General features: G+C 39.5%; 1 protein-coding gene across 5 annotated transcripts in view; it reads right to left on the reverse strand.

The window, feature by feature from the left end:
- Positions 1-18,258, reverse strand: part of RAI2 (retinoic acid induced 2) — a 78,174-nt gene that overhangs the window by 13,392 nt on the left and 46,524 nt on the right. Inside the window, exon 1 of one of the 5 annotated variants that reach the window (XM_083439454.1) lies at positions 14,534-14,657. The exons of the other annotated variants lie outside the window; for them this stretch is intronic. The gene's annotated coding sequence lies outside the window, so the exon portion shown is untranslated. Of the gene's footprint in view, positions 1-14,533; positions 14,658-18,258 lie in introns of those variants that run through there. 5 annotated transcript variants of the gene reach the window in all.

Raw genomic sequence — 18,258 nt, forward strand, 5'->3', positions numbered from 1 at the left:
AACGCAGTTATGTTTCAGTTTTTTTAGACTTCTTTTAATTTTGCAGCACAGCTTTCTGCTGAAGTGTACCTAAATCCAAATTAAAATGTGCATTTTGTGAAAAACATAGAAAACAATGTGATCATTTCATGCAGTTCATAAATATCCACAAATTGGTATGGAAATGAGACTGAACATACTTACAAATGAGCACATGCAAAACTGACAGAAACCAGAAACAGGAGAATCCTTCCATTCCCTATTCAAGGTTGTATAACAAGGTTCCCCCCTCATTTATCATTATAAAACCCTGAGGTAGGCTAGGATGAGTATTGGGTGATGGCTAAGGGTCACCCAGCGAGCTTCAAGGCACAGTCCAAGGTTTATATTCTTTCCACTGCAACACAACTTGAATAAGGCTTGGGCATCATCTGATGAAGGGACTGCAATAATTCCCATTTCATATGAAATGGGTTTTCCTTTGCTACATGATTTGACCACTTCTGCTGCAGTAACACCATGTGCTTCTGTTTTCTCATTACGCCATTGTTACCAATATTGGTAGTAAATTCCAATTCTTTTAATACTTATCAGCATTCAGCTCTGTAGGTGATTAGTTGCAATACCAATACTTCTTGTGGTGCTCAGTGGCATAAGTAGGGTACTCGAAAGGGTGCTGAGCAACTGAAAGAAAAACAACATATTGCTGAAGGCAATATGCCCATAAAAATGCAGCGCTTTTCTATAGTCAGAACGCCTGACAGTAGAGTGGGGATGGGTGATGAAGAAGATGGTGAATGGGTTTCCTGTGCTCCTTCCAATGGCATGGTGTCAGAATTTCCTATTGCTAATAAAATGCGAATCCACGCTACCACAAATTCTGGCAAGATGTGCCTTCTCTCATCTTCTCTTGCCCCTTTTTGTAGCAAGAGGCAACTAATGGAATAGCAGCAATTTTCTACAATTACCATGAAGCCCGATTCTGTGAATCATTAGAAGCCCTCAGCCTTCATTAACGTCAGTAGGAAGAACAGGTACTGAGCATTTCACAGGGTTGGACCCGTCACTGCTGCAAGAGAAGACTACCAATTGCCCTGCAATTACTAGGATGTTCCTGTCACAAGAACACTAGTTTACAGAAGTCATATTACTGTAATCTAGAGTTAATTACTTCCTGGCTTTAAGTACCAGCTGAAAAAAGGAGTAAGTGTGCACAGAGGGAGTTTTTTTTTAATGCCACAGAACAGAGACCAACTGTGATAAATGTTAACTCAAATGTACAAAGAAACAAGCACAGTACACACACCCCATATATATATATGCTTCCTTTTTGGTAAAATTTTTGCCTTTGGTTATTTTAAATCACTTGATAAACTAAATAATGCATGCCCTCTTCACCCCTTACATTTCTTTTGCTGTAAAATTAAATTAAATTTTATATCAGTGAAAACAAAACCAGGGCTATATACTGGAAGCCTTTGATATGGCAGATTTAGTGTTGCTATGCTGTTTTCCTGAAAGGCCTCATGCCTTTAGCAGTTGTCTGACAAGACAAAACTTCAGCATGAATCTTTTTTCCTATAACAGAGATGCAGTGCTGGCAAAATAAGCACCTGGTGGATTTCTGCCACACAGCTGTTTATTTTTTAAAATGTCAGGGGGAAAGGTGGGAATTCAGTGAGTAGCAGCAAACACCAATTTCTCCATGAATACCTAATACTCTTCAGTTCCATTCTCATGGAAGGCATGACAGATCTTCCACAGGAAACAGCATGCACACTGCATATTGAGACAGCCACCATGTGTTAGTTTATATATATTTATTTTGAATGTTGTTGCCAGTCAGGGCTTCCTAGCACATGTAAACAAAGACAAATACATCTGTGCAATCAGCACACATACATCACAGTGATCTACACTGAAGTGCAATGCTATTAAAATGCACAATAAGCTGAAATTAAGGCAATAGAGAGTTCTTTCTTCAGTGCCAAAAGCCTAAATGCCAAACTTTTATTTTATTCTGGCACTGGATGCAGAAATGCTCTTGTTTCCTATATAGAGGACCAGCAAATTTGGAGTTCAAGCTCTGTTGGAAAAGCCATAAAAGCACTTTGACATTAAAGGATGTTCAGCATCTTCCCATTCTGTCTGTTTCATAATACATATAATACAGAGCATTTATTCCAGCCATAACCTTGTTTCAATTATATAGCTGATGGGCAATTTAATACACATTTCAATATAAAAAAGGAAAGTCACAATATTGAACCTCCTGTCACATCTTTTATATTTGTCTCTAGCGGAGCAGTGAATCCAACACTGATATGCAATTCTTGCCCTTCTTTTCTTGCTCACCTGTCCAGTTACTACCGTCAAGTGCTCCACCAGGGAAACAAAGTGATCTACTATTTTCACAGCACTGTGTGGGTCTCAACTCACCATCAGTTGATTCCCCCCATATATATATTTTAACAATAGTTCGCATGACCTAAAAGGTTATCTTAACCCACACTGTATATACCCAGTTGATCACTGGGCTCTGCAGGAAAGGGCATCATCATCAGGAAGTCTTCTCCATACAACATATGAATCAGACAACTTGTATGGTGGCACGTACCCTTTGGAACTCCCTTTATATACATTATCAGGCAGGCAACATCAATATTTTCTTTTTGGTGCCCATTGAAGACCTCTCTCTTCCAGCAAACTTCTTAAATAGATATTTTTATCACAGCGTCTATCTGCATTGCCCGCCCAAAAGGGTAAACAAATGCAAAACTGAGATGTTATTTCCATCTCTAAGTTGAGGTGAGGTCATTCATTAGGAATAGGAATTCTCAGTTAACATTTGTAGTTGATTCTCACAGCTATTATGTGGTGAATTCTCCCTAGAATTGACTGCATAGCTTTCTGAATTCTCTGAGACCAGAGGAAATCTCCACTTGCCAGACTCTTGAAAAACATTGTGGCTTGATTCCAAAAGCATGGATAATCGCAATCTAGACACACTGTTGCCTCGAACATATATTATTTGTTTAATTTATTTTTATTTATGAAGTACTTCTCATGAAGCATCCAGAAGCAATTTAACAGTAAAAGCGTCAACAAGAAGTCAAACACACACAAATCTGTATTTATTTATTTTTATCCACAAAGCCCCTGACGCTATGTGTTCTGCTGAGGAAAATGTATAGCTGCTTGCACATTTCCCACAACAAAATAAATAGCAGTGTTATGAAGATTGAGGTATTATTTAGATTGGGGAATTTTAGTGATGCAAAGAATTAAGCGGCCTCCCACAAGTAGAAGACTGGATAACAAGGACTCAAGGACTGCTGCAAAACAGACAAAATACACCTGAAGGAACTGAAATGTGTATTGGGGGGCGGCATTTCTTACACCCTGAAATGGCAATTTTCATAGCAAATAGTCAAGCCTCTGATAGCACAATACTCCACAAAGTGGAGTATAACTCCATGGCCTATGTTTGTTTTATGTGGGCAAGGATGATCCATTGTTTTGCATTTTTGTCCTCTCTTATATCCACTGTCAGTTTCATACCTCTTTGAAATTGCTCTGAATAGTAAATTCTAGCCTATTTCACATACACCACAACATACAATGGCATTTTTAATGCCATCCTTTAATTCAGAAATTAAAAAGAGAAGCAGGACCCTAATTGATAAACATGCTCAGCTTTTAACTCGTTTTCCTTTGCTTGTAGCACAAGGTTGCCTACGTACATAAACAAGGACAGATCAGATATGAAAAACATTAACCAGATGATCTTTTACCTTGTCCCACATAATTATTCACATCATGAGCACTAAGTGCTCTTATCAAAGACAGATTTGTGCCTGTTTCAACAAATGCTTTTAATAAACTGTGCTTCCTCAGTCCCTTGAATCTTCTGGACAAATTTTAGGCAGTCTCCCACAGATTATCACATATGTGCCGTCTTAGCAGTGTCATAAAGCTTAGCTTTATTTTGTTGAAGTTAGCACTGTCTAATACTTAAGATTATAACAGTATGGAAAAGTGATGTGATGTATCCACCTTTTCCAATTATTTTAAACATTATGTAATCATACTCTAAATGCTCTCCTTTGTTCCCCCTTCTAAAAATGGTCCATTTTAGAGCCAGTTACCTGTCGAATATCCAGCCGGCCTCACTTGGATTCACTTTTACTGAGCTGCATTTTCAAGCTATGCCCACCATCCCAGACGGAAGATATAACAGAGTACAGTACAAAGACAGACTCTTTATACGTGGGCAACTGCAGGTGAAAGACATCTTGCACTATTACTATATTGCCCACTATACATAGGACCCAGTAGGCAATTTCTCACCTTACCATCTGTACAGGAAAGATATCTCTCCCTGGCAGAGAAGGTCCTAAACAATTCAGTGACTCATAAAGAAACTTAAAAAAAAAAATTCTCCTGGCATAATACCAAGTAAAAGAGCCTCAGGTTTTTTGTTAATGGAGAATTTAAAAAGATCAGAAAGACGACCCTGGACAATATAGCCATGAACTGTGAGGGAGACACAGAGATCTAAATAGAGACCATTATTTGTGGCGTGACACCCCTTTTGCTGGTATTTATTTTCGATTCAGATTTGCCATGGCCAATGGCTAGTACAATAAATCTGATTGGATGTAATCATACTTATGGTTTCAACTGGAGAGCTGACAAAATGGAAGAATTCATAAAGACTGATTACTGGAACCACAGTAAGTCTAAGCTGAAAGAGCAGGTGGGAATACATGCCTCCATATTCTAGGCCAGAGCTTTCCAAACTCTTCATGTTGGTGGCACTCTTTTTAGACGGGCACCATTTCGCGGCACAGTAATTCAGCAATTCAGTTTTACTAGCAAACTGAAGGTTAAACTAGCCCCTTTCCAGCCCCAGAAGGAGCACAGAGAGTGTTCACGTGACACACCTACATACTGCAGCTGATACACTAACGTGTCCCAACACAGTTTGGAAAGCTCTGTTCTAGGCAGTTACCTTGCAGTCTTCTGTACCAATGAGCCTCTTTACCAGGTTATGGACTCTTTGCACAGTTGGCAGCCAATTAAAACAAAGGCAGGGTAAGTTGCAATCCTATTGCTTGCAAAAAGTCATTTGAACTTTGCATCCTATACACAGAAGGATGGAATGCCTCTTGGTGCTGTTGGACTTCAACAGCCCCCCTCAATATGGCCATTGGTCAGGAATGATACAAGTTTTTGCAAGGTTTCCTCACCCCTGCCATACTGTATATGAATCTCAAAACTACATGATTTGCATCTCAAGGCAGATGACATAAAGCAGCAGCAACAACAACGAAACAACCATTTGTAAGTGACAGAACTGGCTGCCTGAAGTACAAATTTTGACTGCTGTTCACCTGCTTGCCGAAGAGAGAAACTAATCTTCTAAGGATTATGTCTTTATTTAGATGTGTTTCAATCAAATCTACTTAAGGTGATTTCATAAGGAACCAAACAAATATTTGATTGTCAGTGCTCATTGTGTACCAAACTCCTCTGTTACATCCCTGTCCTAGACATGTTGACTTGAAGTACAGGCTTGACAGCATTCTGCTTTAAAATATATACACCAATACCTCAAGCTGCTGTTTTTAAGATCCTGCTTTGTCTCTAGATGTCTCCAAGTTATGCCATATGTTCAGCTGAGCTTACTATCATATGATTGCTAAAATGAATTCTCTAAGGCCTGTAGCCACTGCAGGAGAGTGATGGTGGAAAGCAGAGGGTCTTTAATTTAAATATTGTATTTACTAATTTTCCTTTGCAAGTAAAAATAGCAAGGAAAAGCATAGTCAATACTTTACCGAGTTACTCAGTAAAAACCTGCCCCCCGCTTCCCAAAATAAGCTTAAGCCTGGTGGGCTCCCTATAAATTCTGTCTTACTCCTTCCTCAAAGGAAAGCCGTATCTGGACTCCTGCAAACACTTACCTAAGAGTAAGCTCCATTAAACAGGAAGAGATTTAGTCTGATTAAAAATGTATAACAATGTATTTATAGGTTAACTATACATTGAATTCTTAATGAGTGCCTAGACTTCAACACTACACAGCAGGAGACATGCCTAAGCCTCTTTGCAAAGTTTTCACATTTTGCATTTGCCATGTGGAGGTTGGGATACATTCTTTAACACCCACCTTCACCTATTGCGCAGTAGCATTTGGAGAAAATAACTTCTAGGGAATACCTGATCTTAGAAAGACCAACCACAGGAAAGATGTGTCCTGGTTGCTAGAATCAGAAAGAAGCAGGAAAGGAAAGTACACTAAAGGGGAGGGAGAAACACCCCAGGAATTCCAAACAACTCACTCATCAATCATAGCTCTGATTTCACTCATTAGCTAAAAATACTGAAACGTGTGAGCAGCCAGGCTGGCTCATCTTAAAGAAATCAATTTGAAGGTTGCCTATACTTTTTGTTTCATAGCTTTCATTTATGGAGGGCTAGATACTTACTTTAAAACGGGGGGTGTGGGTGAACATCTGGGGTTCCCTGCAGGTATGGGCTCTGATTACAATTGCATCATTATAATTCAACCAGGCACAATTCATTCTCTGCCAATGCAACAGTTTGTTCAGCGGCAAGTGCATCAGTTTCTTCAAGACGCTATTGCTTTAAATGCTAAATATACCCAAATACAGCTATGCATTCTGAGTGGCTTGCTGTGGGGTGGGATGGAATGCATTCAGATACCACTGAAAATTATCCCTTAGCCAATAGTTATTCAAGATGATACACTCCAGAAAGTGTAATTTATCATTTCCACAACAAGTTCTTATTCCCTACCACCATGATACATACAGCAACCAATAATGCTTTTTCATTATGGGCATATTTTGAGGTTACAGACTGATACAGACTATTTTGTAAGAGGACTATGGTTCTATAAGCATTTTGCCAAACAAAAATTTACCTAGCAAGTTCCTTTAAGTTGAATATATTGGTTGTGTGTGTGTGTGTGGAAGCAGCACCAAAATTTTGATCTTCCTTGAATAACAGTAAATCCAGCATCTATTTTCAATTAAACTGAAGACATTTTGCTCTTGCCAAAGTGCATTCTTCAAACATTATCACAAGAACCTTCTGTAACTCTTAAATAATGTGTTTTGTGAATACAGTGGTGCCTCGCAAGACGGAAAGAATCCGTTCCGTGCGTCTAGCGGTTTTTTCGTCTTGCAAAGCAAGCCCATTAGCGGATTAGCGCTATTAGCGGTTTAGCGGCTATTAGCGGCTATTAAAGGCTTAAGGGATTAGCGGATTAGCTGCTAAAAGGCTATTAGCAGCTTAGTGCCTTAGAAAAAGGGGGTGGGGAGCGGAAAAAAACCCCCAGGAATCGCAAGACATTTTCGTCTTGCAAAGCAAGCCCATAGGGAAATTCGTCCTGCGAAGCGCATTGAAAAACGGAAAACCCTTTCGTCTAGCGGGTTTTCCGTCTTGTGAGGCATTCGTCTTGCGGGGCACCACTGTATACTGAATATCACTGGTTACTATTTGTTCTTGATCTTTTTGTATGGCTATAAAAAACAACATCATCATCCTGGTATAAATCCTTGGATCACCCTTCTTCTCGCCTCTCTTCACAGTGAGAGTTACCCCCGCCTTATAATCCATTGTTGACTTTCAGAAAAGGACATCAGCTTTTATTCAAGGACCTTCAGTCAATGAAACACTCAGTGAGAAGGGTTTTTAGAATCCAAGGACATCACCATTTAGATTAAGCTTCTTGAAGGGTTTTATTTACGAATATGGCCACCTGTTTGAATTAGAAAACTGAGTAATGTGTCATATTTTATCTGTGTTTTCTAAGAACTAGAACTTAGAAAGGCTGCTTATTTGCCTTGCACACATTCACAGGCACAAAACATTTTGAAAGATTGATACTGCATTTGTTACCTTTCTTACACAGAAATTTTTTCTTGCATATAAACTATTATATAGAGGGTATATAGATCAGAACATGTAATTCAGCTGTTATATACACAACTTATTTTATAGTTCGTGAGAACATGGTATCAGGCCCTAGCAATTCATTAAGTGTTTATCAATGTACAAGAGTTCTTCAGCTTTGCTATTTGAAAAGGTTAGGTCTTGTTTTCAGAAGGGAATTTGGTTTCTCTGCATATTCATACATGATATCTTTCAAGTGTCTTTCAATGGCCTTCCTTTAGCTGTGGCAGGGCTTTAGATTTCTAACGCATTAAGAACTTTAGTACAGTGTTAAGGCTTCAGCTACAATTTCTCAAAACATTAACTGGCTTTAAATACAATCACAATAAAATACTGCCAACACCTCATTGTCCCTATCACGTGGCAAACCTCTGAATGTCCCCTGCACTCTTCCTTACCAGTCAATTACATTCAAGTCCTTGTTTCTGAGGCAGCATTTTCAAATCTCCCCTAGTGATTCTACTGCAATTCGCCCACAAATCATTCAATAGGCTATCGTTTCTCTCCTTTGGTTGTTATATCCTGGATCTACCTTAAGGTGAGGTATATCTCAAACCCCACTTCCCCTATATTTGTTACGCAAAATAATACATTAAGAATACTGTAATAATGCCTCTATAAATTAAATCTCATTCATTGCACAGGTGCATTCTCTTCAATGGAGTATTAACCTAAAGGCCTATTAGAGACAGATAAGAGGGATGTAAGCATGCAATTTATGTCCACAAGAGCATTCATTTCAATTATTTAGATGCCCCATTAGATAGCTGAATTATCTGTTCTTGTCCATATTCTTCAATTGGTCCTCCACTGTTGGAAGCATCAGGACTGATCCCTAAGACATTATATGCAGTGCATATACATAGATGAATGATTTGATCAGGGATGGGTAACCCATGGCCCTCCAGATTTTGCTTGACTGCCACTCTCATCATCCCTGCCCATTGGCCATACTGGGTGGGGCTGATGGGAATTGAGATTCCACTTACACACAGAGGACAACAGGTTCCCCATCCCTGGGTTAGACAGTTATCACACTCAAACAGCCATAAACTCTGGTGACAATTTCTTATTGCAATTGTCACTTACACTCAGTGACAGAGTACATGTGTGTATCCATAGGCACCCACATTCACTCCCAGATAAACTGAGAAAAGGACTCTTCTCTGAAACCCTGAAAACTCAGAATCTGCTGTTGAATTTGTTTTCTATGATTTAGCTACAGATGAAACAACAGACATGAGCAATATAGCATAGCTTGCAAACTTTTTGCCTCGAATCACACCATGTTTTGAGACTACAGGAGTTACTGTAAATAACATAACTAAATAACATATGCTTAAGCCTTGATCCAGATCAATTGTGTTCTGTGCTGCTACATCAGTCATAGGGAGAATCTTTCTGCATACTCTCTTGGTCTGAAAAGCATCACGTGTACTGTTGTTTCATGCATAAACTTCATTAAAGGCACGGCTATGAATAGCCCACCAGTTCAAATAACTTATTATATTCTGCCAAGTTTTACTCAGAGTAGACTACTGAAGTTAATGGACCTAAGACAAAGTATTAACAGCTTTAAAGAGAAATGTGTTGCTTAGTATACTTTGTTATGGTGCAATCAACAGCCTTCTTCAGCTGCTTAAGTGTGCTTTTGCTAAAGACTTTTGTACGAAAAAGTCTAATATGAAAAGCCAATTGAGAGATTTAAAAACACTCACGATATGAATATTGTGTAATTGTTTCTGCAGAGTAAAAGTGCCAAGTAAAACAGTTGTTTTTTTAAAAAATTAAATATTCTTTTTTTATTCTATTCTTTTTTTAAAAAAACACCTTTGACCTCTCAAGAAGGCCTAAACATACAGAATATTCTCTGCAATTTTACCTTCCATGCTTATGCTTTCTTGACAAACAGATAACCTGTTTATTGAGCATGAATCCTGGTTTATTTTTAGATAGATTAGGTGACGTTGCATCAAACATTTTCCAGTCACTTCCTTTGTCACAAAAAGTCACATCTTTGGGGAAAGTGGGTTGTATCACAAGACCTTCAAGAACAGCCTGAATATGCTGGCATATAACTAAATCCCAACTGAAAATAGTGACAGTCAGGAAGTGCCCAAGGTTTCAAGAACACACACACACTCAGGAGAAATGGCCTTGAACAGGCAGATTAGAGACAAGGCTTTCAATGATCAGGGATCAGTTCTGCAGTGGCTTTCTGCAGCCATGCAGTTAATAGTATATTCTGCTTGCATTCTACACAGACTAAAAGCAGACTTACAAATATCCAGCACATAATTTGAAAATGAAGCACAATGCAAGGCTTGTTGGTAAACTGTAGAAATAGCACACAAAAACATTATACAGAGAATGTTTTTAACATATGCAAAGAAACTGAAAGGGCAAGGAAACCATTGCCGTAGGATAACAATTAGGCACAGATTTTAAATCTGTAAATTAAAGCATGTGATGTTGTTCCTAACGTCTACACACACATCACAATAGGTTTCCAACAGCAACACCCCACAGATATTTTTCTAGAGCAACAGAACAAATGCTTTATATGACCATAGGTACTAAATAACATTTATTGCCACCAGCGTGGGACAGCATTACACTGTGGGAGGACTTTACTAATGAGGGAACAATCAAGCAGCAATAAAAACTTTATGGCATTCCCACATCAAAACATATATTGTCCATGTCACTTTATTGTGGTGCTGTCTGTCCTTTTTCAGTACTGTTCTTACGCTGCATATTTCTGCAACTACATCAGTTCTTCCAGTTGCCTCTTTCCCCTCTTACATCTTTCTACCACTCATAAGTTATCTCCTTCCCCTCTAACACACAGTTGCATCATTTACCTCCTTTTAAATGTTAGCGCTGAAATAGCCAAGTAACATGCAGGGCATGTTTGAATCCAAAAAGGCAAAAAACCCACATTGTTTTATAAACAGCTGGCTACTTTTTATTTCCTTCAAACGCCAACACAAGGTGTGGTGGAACTGTGAATACAAATTATCAGTTTTATCGAGGGTTATTCAGTTGCTGACATGCTTTATTTCTAAATGGATGCAATGAAATCAAATTCCTGGATATGGACCAAAAATCTGCCCTTGTTTACTATGGCCAGTTTCTGTTGGCATTAAGAACAGCCCTTCACACAAAAAAGAGCTCTGAAGGGATGGAGGAATAGAAACATGCAAGCAGCTGAATGACTAGGTTCACACTACTGAATAATTCATATTAAACTGCTGTGCAGTTGCATCAATATTACTAACATTTCCAACCCAGAGACTGGCCATTTCTTTGTCTCAGGAAAGGCAGAGCAGGAGTGTGAATGCATGTAAATCTCTTTAGGTGTTCTCTTCTGACCCATAAATATATGGTGAGGTACCAGTGGTCTTCAAGTGCCAGCTTCTTTGGCACCAGGACACTGTCTGTGCCGACAACTCTCTGAATTACATGAGATGATGGGGGTCACTGTTTAGTTCACGTGCTTTGCATATTTAAGGGCCCAAATCCAATCACTGATATCCAAGGTTGAAGGATCTCCAACAGCAAGGCCTCTGCAGCTGCCAGTCTCAGTGCTTGGACTACACTGACCAATAAGAAGAACAACGGAATCTGCCTACTACTGAAACAGACCACTGGCCCATATAGCTTAGTATCGTTGGCACTGACTGAGAGTTGCTCTCCAGGGTTTTGGCTCCACCTGAAGATGCTGGAGACTGAATCTAGGGACCTTCTGTATGGTCTGAGCAACAGTTCTTGAAACAGTAATGTAAGGCAAACAGCACTGTAAGGTCCAAACATCAGTATGTATTATGATACTATCTACTTGATCCCTTATGTATACTATAAAACAGAGCTCTTAGATTCAGGAGGACAGTTGAGAGGAGAAGTGTGGGTAGCAGGGAAAAGAGAACTCGTGGGTGTAGAGAAGCACATATGGGGAGGGATGGAGAGGTGAGCTGACCAGCAGCTATATATTTCAACACATACTAAACAGTTTCAAACCATTATCTGGTGGGTTTGTAAACCCTGGTTAAGTGGAACCTAGTAAGCATTAATGATAGTTGGCATCATGTGTACAGCATCAGTTAAGGCCAAAAAAGAAAGGGAGTGGGGAATATATGGCAGGGAGAAGTATGGTTTGCAGAGAGATCATGCTACCTCTCTACCAGGTCTAGTTCTGCAACATCCCTCAGTGCTCCAGCTCTCTATTAAATTAAGAAAGAGCTGTCAAGGGAGCCACCATGTTTAAAAAGGCAGAGAAAAGAAATAGTGTATAGCAATGTCAAAGCAATTATGACTGGAACAAGAACAGCGCTCCAGGAGCAAGAAGCATGAGCTCCCCTTCCTCCCTCTCCGACTTGGCTCATCTTAAACAAATTAAGTGTTTGGGTTTTTAACCCTATTCCTCATTTATAAAACCCAAGCAAGTAAAATACCATAAGGTGAAATGCCACAACAGAGATCAACAAAGAAAATAAAAGCGTTCTCAAATCACAAACAGCAGGCTGAAGGGAGAAGCTGCCCTTGTAGGAGTAATAATCTCAGTCTATGTTGCTTGTCCACTAAGAGCATCCAATCTCTTCTGTCCTTAAGGTCTTAGTACTAACTGTTAAGGCATTAAACTGTCAGAACATTCCATTAACACCAGAGCAGTCAAACAAGGGCTAGCTAGGGAAGCATCAGATGCAGCCTGCATTTACAATACATTTCATCTCTTAACATTAAATTTGCACCTTACTCTTCTTTTTAGCAGATCTACGAATTCTGTGCTTTAATTTGATGGCTCATGCTTAATTCCAAAATGCCCCAAAGCATCACCCACATGCTGGGCTGAAGATTGCTATTGCAATATATAACCAAATGCAGAATGGCAGCAGTGTCTGCATAATTCAAGGGTCTTGCCTTCCCTCCCGCCTGAACACTGAGGCTGATTCACTTGTTTCAGCCACGTGGCTAATTTTATAAGACGTGTCACAAGAGATGCCAAATTGCACCCAGGGAGAAAATTATTTACCAATATGGCAGATCCAACCTTGAGCATGGCAGTAGGACTTCATGCACTGAATCTGACCTTAGATTGCCAATTTTTTAAAAGCTCTCCAAGGACTGGTCTCTTTCCTTCCCCAAATACCCCTTCTTCAGTTGTAACATTGAAGTGAAATAAAATAATACTTCACCGGGGTAGGAGTGTTGAGAATTCCAGGATATTAGAGTGCAACCAAGAGGTGGAACATATTTATGAAGCAAGGATTTATGAAGCATATTAAATTATGATATATTTCTAACTATTACTTTTCAACATTAGGTTAAAAATGGTGGGCTTCTATATGTCCCGTATCCTTTTACCCATTCCAGTTTTTAATCCATATTGTTATTTAGCCTGTTGACCTCGCCATGACGTCTAGAACAGAATGATTCTTCTCCAATTGACATCTGTGGAACTTTGCCATTGAAAGCACATCATGGCAGCCTTTGCCGATCTAGTGCCCTCCAGTTGTTTTGAATTACAACTCCTATCAGCCCCAACCAGTACATGTGGGGCTGGTGGGAACTGTAGTCCAAAATATCTGGGGGGCACCAAGTTTGATGAAGCCGGAATCACAGCATTACTGTACACACTGACATACTGCCATGAGAGGGTGCCATCCCTTTGTTTTCAAATTCTTCAAGATCCATGGGAAAGAATAAAACCAACACTCGCTTAATGCTACTTTGAACTGTTAATGCCAAGCCATTTTCCAAGGGGGGAAAACAGGAATTTGATAGAAAAGAATGGAGAGCAATTAGTAAAAATTCAAACACAGCAATTTAACTAATCAGTAAGTGCATTTTTAAAAGGGGAGGGGGGGGAACTGACCTATATGCAGCTAAGTATCTGCTTAATGACTACTGCTTAGACTACTGCAATGCGCTCTATGTGGGGCTACCTTTGAAGGTGACCCGGAAACTGTACCTAATCCAGAATGCAGCAGCTAGACTGGTGACTGGGAGTGGCCGTTGAGACCTACATTGAAAGACGTACATTGGCTCCCAGTACGTTTCCGAGCACAATTCAAAGTGTTGGGGCTCACCTTTAAAGCCCTAAACGGCCTTGGCCCAGTATACCTGAAGGAGCGTCTCCACCCCCGTCATTCAGCCTGGACACGGAAGTCCAGCGCCGAGGGCCTTCTGGCGGTTCCCTCCCTGTGAGAAGTGAGGTTACAGGGAACCAGGCAGAGCGCCTTCTCGGTAGTGGTGCCCACCATGTGGAACGCCCTCCCATCAGATGTCAAGGAAATAAACAACTTGACTTTTAGAAGACATCTGAAGGCAGCCCTGTTTAGGGACATTTTTAATGTTTGATGTTTTATTGTGCTTTTAATTCTGTTGGGAGCTGCCCAGAGTAGCTTGGGAAACCCAGCCAGATGGGTGAGGTATAAATAATAAAATATAATAATAACAACAATAATAACTGTGATCATTAGAACTAGATTTCTAAACTTTCTCCTCTTAAATTTTCAATATGGTCAAGGCTATATTTATTCAATCACTGCATATGGCAAAACTGTACCTTTTGTAGGTATTTCTAGCTTTCTAAGATTCTTCAGCCTGTCAAAATAATGATCCAGTAAGTGCACTGCTTTCCTTGTGGGGCACTGCTTCAACTCTGAAGCCACACAAAGCAAAAGCAGGATCTCCTGCAGCATCACAAAGGCTCTTAGGGGCACACCTCTGTGACCTCACAGTGCTTCATTACCACCCCAAGGAAGAGTTTTCTGTGGGACGCTGAGGAAAATACTCACCCTGTTATTCAACAGAGATGGTTCTGAATATGTGACACAATGAAGTCTTGTCCAAAGACAAAACCATTCACAGTAAAACAAGCCTGTTCACCCGCTTCTGCTCAACATGGTGAAAAACAAAAATCACATGTCAATTCTAGTGCCATCACAAGCCCATTCTCTTATTTTGCTTCTTGTTCACTTGCTATTTGGGAAAACCATATCAGCTCTTAACTACATAGACTTGCAAATACACCACGCCCAATTACCCTCTGGTTTAGTCAGAAGAAGTCCTACTAAGTTGCATGGGTAATTTATTTGTATTAATTGATTTATATCAAGTTCATTAATACTGTCATTCAATTATTAAAACATAATACCGGAAATCAAAAGTTTAAAATATTCAATTGTTTGAAGATCCCAGTGGGTGAATAATAGGTGTCACATACACATGCACTCCCTAACCATGTCTACTGGAAGATCCTTAGTGACCCTTTAAGGCCCCTTTTTTGGCCTCGGTGAAAGCAATACACATAGATCCCCAACCACACAGCAGCTCATCCCATTCGTACTCAATAAACCACCCTCCAAAGATGCTTCCTCCACCAGATTTTAACACAGATATCTAGAGGCAAACCCTTCTTTTTCCCTGTCTACCACAGCTGAGAGAGGGGATGAGGCTAGCATGGAGAAGTTCTAGAATCAAAGCTCTTCTGAAGTGGACTGGCCTTTAGGAATACTCCATATCTCCTCCCTCACCTTTTTTCTGGAATCATCATTATTATGATTGCCTCTGTTTGACAAAGACAGAACCATTTATTTATATATATGCTGTAGTAAAATGGATTTTTGTGATGGGAGTAGTAGCAATGTCAAGGAAGTCCTGTCAAGCCCTGCCTCCTCCACAATTACGGTATTTACAAATGATGGTAAATTTATAAATATATAAATAAACTGTGCTGTAACTATGCAGTAATTGGTTTTTACTGGTTTCACGCATTATTTACCTGCCTTTTATGTTTTACTTCATCTTTTTTTGCTTTGGTATTTGCTTGCTGTCTCAAGCACCATTTGGTAGAAAGGCAGAATATAAATTTAACGAACAAACGAAGGAAGGAAGCCTCTGACAGTGCCAGAATGAGCTTTCCTAGTGTCAGAGAAGGGTTGGACAGACAGAAAATATCTGGCTTCCAGTGGCCAAGCTGCTAATACGTGGCAGGACAGGATGGAGTTTTTAGTGGAGAAGAAGTTATGCACCTCAAGGCAGCGGTCTGGAAAAAAAAGTGTTATAGAGAAGAGTTTTCCAACCCAGCGCCCTCAAGATGCTGCTGAACTACAGCTCCCATTAACCTTGGCTATTGCCCACGTTGGCAGGTGAAAATGGGAGTTGCAGATCAACAACTTCCCAAGAGCCACCCTAGACATCAAGAGAAGAGGTTCTGGTTTCAGTCCTAAATCTACTTAGGAGAAGCACCTTCTGAGGAAAGAATTTAATCCTGAGCAAGCATACTTGAGGCTGTACTCTGAGAAAGGAAGGCAAACTGGGAGGCAGTAGGGTAGCAGAGGCCAGGAATTGCAAGAATAAGGAAATCTGAAGCTCACATTGATTTAAATAATCAGCTGTGCCCCTCCTCCCCCAAGTGTCTTTTTAATACAACATGCATTACCATGTGTGTTTAGCCATTCTTGACAACCACTCATATGATTTATGTAAAAGTAATTGAGGTTAAATTATTTGCCACATAAAACACCCTACATCTAATTTCAACTTTGCAACCTAGGAAGATCTGAAATAAACAAACCCATATGTCATTTAGCTGAGGCTGGCAGCTGGGCCTAATTAGGGCCATTTTTATTGTATTGAAGAACGTTGCAGCCCACTATCCTGAGGTCTTTTCGTCTAGGATAAATGCCTGCCATTCTCTAGGACATCCATAGTTTAGCCACTGGCAACCTAGTCTGTGAGAAGCTTTGAACTTTTCTTTGAATACTAACTGCCCAGTTCAGATGTAATGATGGTTTAGCACTATAAGAATACTTGTGTTGTGAACCACCCTGGGATCGTCAGATGAAGGGTAGTAAACAAATAGTAATAATAGTAATAGCAGCAGTAATAGTAGTAATGCAAGCCTACTGCTCATATGAACAAACCATAGTGTTCCATTGTATCTCAACTCAGGCAACTATGGTTTATTTGAACTGTGGTTTAATCCTAATTTCTTTGAATTTACCAAAGTTTTCCTGAGATGTTACCCTAGCATTCAAAACCAAAAGTGAATGCTTCAATCTCCTCTCCTTAGACACCAAAGGGGAGCAGAGAGGACAGCAAGTGAGCAGAGGCTCACCAAGGCCTGTTATTGAAAAGCTAAATCATGGTGTTACATCTGAACAAAGTCAAAGAATAATTTCTATTCTACTATATCTAATTAATTTTGCATTAGACTATAAATAGGAAAATCTAGTGAGTGTGTACATTGGCAACATTTCAATTAACATTAAATGCATATTTCACCCACATGATTTTATATGATCAGGAAAAAAGCAGAATGCTTTAAAACATATACAAAATCCTCATCTGATTCTAGAAGGGTATCTATTCAAACCCACTCCACTGACACCCACCAATAAACTGTTTTTCTAGTTATAGGGCCAGCTCAGATTTCTTAGTCAGAGCTTTACTATTCTAGAAAAACATAAAAGGCCAAAGCCTCGTCTTTTTTTATTTGGCAAATATTCCCTCTAATATTAAAAATTTTAACCTAACGTGTAGGTTTGGCTATCTCTGTGAAGCCCCTAGTGGCAATTTCCATTTATCACAGGCCACTATTACAGTAACAAACTAAGGCTATTAGATGGAGTAAGAGGAGCTTAAGAAATTGGCTTTTCCTCCAGAAGATTCCACAGCCAATCCTGTAAAACACAATTTCTATCACATGTGCAGGATACCTATTTGACCCACTATTTCTTCACAACAACTAATCCTTGGCCTCATGGAAAGAGAAAGTGCTTATATCCCTAGAGGGTAGGAGGACCAAGCAAACATTTTTTTTGAAAATAAATTTAAAAGAAGCCAGCAATGCACTGAAAATCAGAAACTTCAATTAATCAGCACACCCTTATCCGAAGATGTTCCATGAGAAAGAACATACTGAAAAAGGAAAATGCAATAAATTAGTTTATTGGAAGAATCTCAACATATTCTTGCTTGTAAACTAGCATTTATCTGGCAAACCCAATAGCAAACAAATGAGCAGGGTATGACTTAAAATTCAGACAAAAGTGCATTTTATTTCCCATCCGCAATGTGTTCTCTGCAAAGTAGCACTTGGTCAATGAAAAATCTTCACTGAAATATTTAAACACGTTCCAGTAACCAAGTAATGCAACTTCAAACCAGAATCATAGACAGAAAAATAATAAAACCACTATCACCTTGTCCAGAACAAACAAATGCACCGAAGGTGAAAGAAAAACCAAGGGATTATTTCCTACTGAATAACTTTAACTATAGACA

Source organism: Podarcis tiliguerta, assembly GCF_965153285.1.
Source record: "Podarcis tiliguerta genome assembly, chromosome: 4".
NCBI classification, from domain to species: domain Eukaryota; kingdom Metazoa; phylum Chordata; class Lepidosauria; order Squamata; family Lacertidae; genus Podarcis; species Podarcis tiliguerta.